Source organism: Pecten maximus, chromosome 2 (assembly GCF_902652985.1).
Source record: "Pecten maximus chromosome 2, xPecMax1.1, whole genome shotgun sequence".
Taxonomy (NCBI): Eukaryota; Metazoa; Mollusca; class Bivalvia; order Pectinida; family Pectinidae; genus Pecten; species Pecten maximus.
In genome coordinates, this window is record NC_047016.1 from 23005355 (window position 1) to 23012749 (window position 7395).

Genomic DNA, 7395 nt, shown 5'->3' on the forward strand with positions numbered 1-7395 from the left:
AACTCAATACAATTTGATTTAGATAACCTGAAAACTGTTTTATAATTTCCTCTTTAGATATGCCAAAATTATTTCTTCTTTTGTTTCCTTCAAATAAAAGAATGATATATAAATCTACAATATTGTCCGTCTCTCGTAAGTTGTCATATAAATGTATATAGATTTGGATAAAGGTATGTCGTCTGTGACTTGTATCTTATATTATATTATATTATATTATATTATATCAGGAACTAAGTAGAATAGTCAATCAACACAAGCTCAAGATACGTAGATTTTCTTCGGTATGAAACCACTACTAAAGGAACAACATCGGTTCTACTCCTGGATTTATTTTAAGTATTGTACATTGATTTTTAAACAGGTATTCCATTTAGTTGCATCAAACATTTAATTAAAATACAAATTTAATATTATAAAGGAGACCTTGGAATATATCAAATAGAGTTGCAGACTGTCCGGATATACAAGTTAAACATGACAGCTACACATATATCTTGAGTAGAGTATATATGCATCAGTTTCCGTTTCCTTATCATCATTAATTTGTATGCATGTTTAAAAATGTACACATTCCATTTACCATACCTGAATAAAACACACTTTAAACTAAACATGGAATACCTAACATACAAAATCCTTTTGAAGGAAACCTTTTTATTTATGTTTTGAACAAAGACAGATCAGGTATAATTTGATTATCCACTCCAAAAATTAGATTATTAATATTCGAAACTTATCTTTAATTTGATAGTGAAATATTTCTTTAAAAAATATTAAAATTTTATCTATTTTGCTTCACAAGCGAAACGCTAATGCATGAAAATCAGATTCAAGTTTTGTATCAAAAATCAAGAATATTCCACAAAAAAGCAAACAACACATTTATGATATTTGTTTTAATATTCGATACTAAAACATTATTTAAATCCTTATATACCATTGAAGAAAAAACAAATCTTTCACATCAATAAATGTTCATGGTGAAGAATTTACATATTTTTGTTTTATCAATAACTTGTTTAATACTTCATCTGTGTTTTTGCTTACAACGACATGTACATGTAATTTGAAAAATATTCTGAATATTGATTTTATTTCTTGTCAATGAATCAATTACCAGTGTCCTTATGGTATTATTTTCCCAATTACTATATACCTACATATCTAATAGTGTAAACATCACCATGATATTCTGAGCTTTACTTTAATTTGATGAATTATAGTTTTATTTAAAATATAATTTCAATCTATGAATTTTCTAACAGGATTTAAATCTGTCGTATTTATTAAAATGGTTAAATTGAATTTTACTTTTTACAATTTTGATTCTTATATATTGAGTGTAAAACATTTGTCAAATTATATATATGGAACATATTTTCCTGATACTCAAAAATTCTTGTAAATTATATTTTTGTTTTATTGTTCACTATGAAAGTATATTTATCATGCTAATACAGAAAGTACAAAATATGAAAACAATAAAGAGAAAGGCATATCATCTAGATAGTTATAGTAACCAACTAAATAGCTAGAGTAACAGATGGGGAACACCAGAATTAGTGGAGAAAAATAAACTAAAGACGGATATATTCAAGCATTCTGCCGATTCTGAGTCCTCATACCTCATGTCGAATATTTAAAACATATTATTCACATATTATTAACTCATGAAAACAGCTATGTAGATTTTGTGTACAAAAATATTTAAATAAGAAATTTTAACCTATAAGTTTTAATTTTATGTAAGCAAATAGATTTTTTTCTTTAAAAAAATGATAAAATCCTGATGCATACATATGAATGTGACATTACAGAGATTTAAACTTCGGGTACAAATGGTTTCTCTGTGTGTTATTCTAATTTTATGTTGAGCAGTTTTCTAAAAGGAGTTCAAAATAAATCGTAATCATAATTTCAGATATGTATAGCATTTTTCTAACGGCTAATTCAACAAAAAACTATGATATAGCTTAATGAAATACAGATTTCGTCTGATAGCTGGCCACAGCCTAAATATCAATTTCACACAAGAGTGAATTCTTTGACATTAACTGTAAAAGCATAAGAATCCACACTGTAATATTTATTCATTAAATTAATGAAAACTTACCAGAAACTGTAATCTAGCTGTATCAAAATGACTTTGACAGGTCCCTGTGTCACCAGCTCTCTTTCATTCAGCAGTTTGTCATCGTTCAATGTCTATCTTAGCCAATCAAATAGGCTGTTACATCTTAGCTGAAGCAAGATGAATTCTTCAAATGCAGGATTCTGTAAAAGAAAGATCGGGTTTCATGCATCAGCTGGACTAGAATGTTTTATCCCTTGTCCATGTTAAATCTTTTACCTGTCACCAGTAAACATATCATATTTACATAATACATATGCTTTTTATCCGACAAATTCTTAATGTGATCAAGATTGATGATTACCAATGCACTAAGTTATCCCGTAGTAAACAACTGTGCTCAAGTCGATGGGATGATGGTAATGACGGATCAAGTCAGCAATCTGCAGGGATATGTGCTGCGCACGCATATCATTATGTCGCGATTATATAATGCCAATTACGAGAAGTTCTCTTTGGATCGAATCTGCACCAAAATGCCGTCTGATGTTTGTATCAGACAGCAACTAGTAGCAATATAGAAACACCATTAAATGTAAAAATTTGAACATTTATCTAATCTTGTTTAAAATTATGATGGACAAAATGCTTGAAATTACAAGTAATTATCAAAAAACAACATCCGCATATCAGACCAATCGTGCATCATGAAGGAGGAGTCATCACGTGACTTATAACTGTCACCAGATTCCGCATACATTTGTCCTCAACACCATGTCGGAACCGAATTCAATATTCGTAAAAAATATCATTTAAATAACCTTCAATACAAAACACCATTTATATCGTAATGCCAAATTGCTTATTTGATTAGCTTTTCCATCAAGTTTTGGACAGAACCTTTCTTCATTATATTTTACGTTGAATGATCAAAGCCGAGACAATTTGTCCCTGATTTTTCATGAAATACAAAAATAAAAAGAATATTCAACTATTTTGATAATGAAAAACGTTGCCATGATGTACATACCTAAAATGATGTGTCTCGAGATCCAGGTGTTGCAACTTTACGTGTCCCAGAAATACCAGATGATTTCTCCGTCTTTTTGCTGACAGAATAATTCCGAGTCCATGACTCTGAAGATTGGAAGAGTCCATTGTTGTGGACATTCCAAATACAGCCATGGTATCTGGCTGTGGTGTAATTCCATGACTGTAAGAACATCAAAACATTTGATGCTTATAAATTTGTAAATTTCGGCAGTTTTGTTTTGTTTTCCCTGCATTTTATTTCTTGAATGGATGGTGATTCACTTAAGAGGTAAGATTACCCTTGTTTTGTTCCATCAATAGTTTTGTTTTCTGTTCCCAGTTGTTCAAAATGTGATTAGGCTAATCATGGTTTAACAACAATTTTAAAATCCTGATCATTTCTGGTAAAACTAACTTGACAAAATTTCATGAAACTACAACACTCGTCAGTCTCTTCCTACCTGCCTATTTCAAGGAATATACACACATAGATTTTGAAGTACATGTGATCGAGAAATAAGATTTTCATTTTTTAAGTCAAGTGATTAAGCTCATCACCTTTTGAACAACTGGGCCCTGAAAATCAACATAACATAGCTTTGTCTGCCTGCTAAGAAGTGATTAAAAAAATTGCTCATACCTTTTTATGACAATCATTTTGATAGATTTGTACCTCATTTTTCTGACAATCTTTCTCAATCAATTTAAATCTGAGAGTATATTAATAGATTTGCATTTGTAACTCATTTTTGTGACAATCATTCCAAATATATTCAGATTTGAGAGTATTTTGACAGATTTGTACCCCATTTTTGTGACAATCTTTGCTTTTTAACTTGATCGACTTATACTTGAGAGAACTTTTTGTATTTTGATAGATTTGTACCTCGTTTTTGTGACAATCTTTCTCACTCGATTTATATTTGAGAGTATAATTTTGATAGATTTGTACCTCGTTTTTGTGACAATCTTTCTCACTCGATTTAGATTTGAGAGTACTTTTTGTATTTTGATAGATTTGTACCTCGTTTTTGTGACAATCTTTCTCACTCGATTTATATTTGAGAGTAAAATTTTGATAGATTTGTACCTCGTTTTTGTGACAATCTTTCTCACTCGATTTATATTTGAGAGTATAATTTTGATAGATTTGTACCTCGTTTTTGTGACAATCTTTCTCACTCGATTTATATTTGAGAGTACTTTTTGTATTTTGATAGATTTGTACCTCGTTTTTGTGACAATCTTCCTCACTCGATTTATATTTGAGAGTACTTTTTGTATTTTGATAGATTTGTACCTCGTTTTTGTGACAATCTTCCTCACTCGATTTATATTTGAGAGTATAATTTTGATAGATTTGTACCTCGTTTTTGTGGCAACCTTTCCCACCAGATTTTGATTTGAGAGTATTTTGATAGATTTGTACCTCGTTTTTGTGACAACCATTCTCATTTGACTAGATTTGTTCCAACTGGATAAAATTTGAAAGTATTTCGATAGATTTGTATACCTCAAAAACATCAATTATTGATACGATATACCATTACCGCTTTATTTTCTATTAACATCTGCAATCTCTCATCATTGGAAAAAAAGTTTTATGAATTACATACTTTTCAGAAAAAAGAAAGTTCTACTAACTTTGACAATGAATTGTGAATTCTTCTTTGTTAATAAACTGTAAATTAAAAACCCTGAAAGTTTTTAATTTGTATATTATTTAATCGATTTACATTGATTTTTAACTTGATGAAAAATCTTGACAATTGAGAGAGGCAGGGATATGGTAAATACAAAGATGATCATACCACTATTATGTCTGACCATTATATGTATACCCTGTCAATATATTTCTAGAACTACTTTACGTCAGGGTTTTGGTGATGACGTTTGGTGAATTTCCCCTGGGGTAAATCCCTCTGTAGTTGTCCTTTGTGTGGAGTTCTAACCAGAGACATTCTGTTTTATTCTAAAACAAGAAATACATGTAATTTGCAAGTCTCATCTGTCCCGCTTTGTCAGTTTACTAAGTTACAAGTAACTCCAGTATTAGAGAAAATTTCATTACTTTTTTCCAAAAGTAACCAAACACCTGTATTTGAGAGTATAGAAGCGACTGTATATATCATAGACATGAATATTGATAATTTGCAAAACAAATACAAAAATTTCAAGTCCTCATTCCCAGCATCTGAAATTTCCAGAGGCACTGGGCCATAAATTCTAGATGATATTCTGTAAATGAAGGCTGTTTTGAGATGTCCATAATGTGATCGAACTATGTACCAAGTTTGGTTAAAGTTGGACTTTTACTTTTTGAGTGACAGATCTCAACAAATTACACAAATTACATGTTTACATGGGTGCTCAGATATATATTTGAGGAGACTAATAAAATTCATTGAAATTTCAGTTTTTTTCTCTAAAAAATACAAAAATCGTAGAAATGCTAGCAAAGAGAGTCATGCATTCAGCTATACATCCCATGATACACCCATAACCCGTGTTTGGTTGCTCTAGATATTATATTTTGCCAGAAACAGCCTAATATGCAAGAGCTTAACCTTACAGTTTTTTTCCAAAGTCCAGAAATTTAAGATTTTTATCAAAAAAATGAAGAAATCCATGCAAAATATTTTGTGTAGTAGGTTCTTCTACCCATGCTACATCTAATATGACTGAGGTTTTGTTGTCAGAAACAGAGCTAATTAAACGCAAAACCTAAACATTGTTGATGCTGCCGTCATTGCTATCAGAAAAGCAACACCTATGTTCCGCATTTCTAACATATTAGGCGACACAAATACTTTAAAATGAAATTTTGACGACGCTAGGGCTGTTGCCATCACCATTACTGCTAGAAAGGTAACACCATAGTCTTGTTTCGTGACTTCCTTCGCAGGCGAGACAAATAGTGAAAAAAACAAACCGTCGTAAACCTTATTGCGGAATTGTTTCGTTTAAAAATAAATAAAATAATAAATAAATAGATAAATTTCATTGTATATATGTAATATGTTGTCTACAGATACTGAAATCATCTGTTTTTCTGAATTTCTCAAAATAATTTCTTTGTTCTGAAATCCTTGTCCTAGATAAATATTCACACGTTGTTGATTACATGGCGCTGTGTCCATTAATATCATTAACAAAATAACCTGGGGTTTTACTTGCATAACATTACTGATTGATAGTTATATATTTTTTTCTTTTCAAAAAATAGAAAGTTTATCATTTTATCACTTTTCAGACCTGCTGTGAATCTCAGTAACTCCTAACATTTCCATGTTGTAGACTATGAGGCCTTCTGACTCGAGTATAGCCACCTTTAAACTAAGAGCAATTTCATGGAAATATCTAAAAATTAATCTACAATCAGTGACAGAAACCTGGTGTGGGCTCCATAATTCTCCTTCATGCATTATGAAAAACAATTAGTCTGTGCTGGTTTGCTTTTAAAAGAATGCATAACTTTTCTACAAAACTTTTACCACACGATATGCCTATGGCTGTCAATTAATAAGACTGTTACCTGACAACATGCTGCATCTGCATCACAACCTCTAATTCAATAACCATGATACCACAATTATACTTTCAATTACCACCATACCACACTGTATTCTTTTCAAAAATATAACAATTTAGCGACTTTATCGGTATGGTAAAAACCTGTATGATTGAAATCAAGCTACAGGTGTACAGTACTTCTTGGTTACTCCGTAATGTTACCAGCATGAACTCTAAAAAGGAAATTATTGTAATTTATTCACTATACTTAAATCGTAAAGGTGTACATGCTTGCACCAAGCCATTATACACACATTTATTCTCAACATTAGAAAATGAAAAAAAAAAATGAACAAGAGTTCTAGACAGAACAGATGCTCTAGCTACTGGTGTTTGACTTTAAAGTGTTGTCTCCAAATAGATTGGACAGTTGGCAGACAGGACACCACTACTAAACAAAGAACATCTAAATAACTATTCATTTCCCTGATTATTTGTTCAATTTTAAGTAAATGCTTTATATATCTAAGTATTAAATCATAATCCTACTGTCGAGGGAAACCATTACAAACCTTGCAACAACACTCATGACATCCATGTATCTGACGACAAGGCTTGTAATTGCATATGGAAGCACAGTGGAATTTTTCACTTGACAAATTTTGAAAAAAAAAGTGTGCACTATGCGAAAATATTTACGGTATTATTACATGAATGTTAATGTCCAATTCTTGGTGGCTAGGGTGACCGATTACTGAATATGACACAGGTCCATA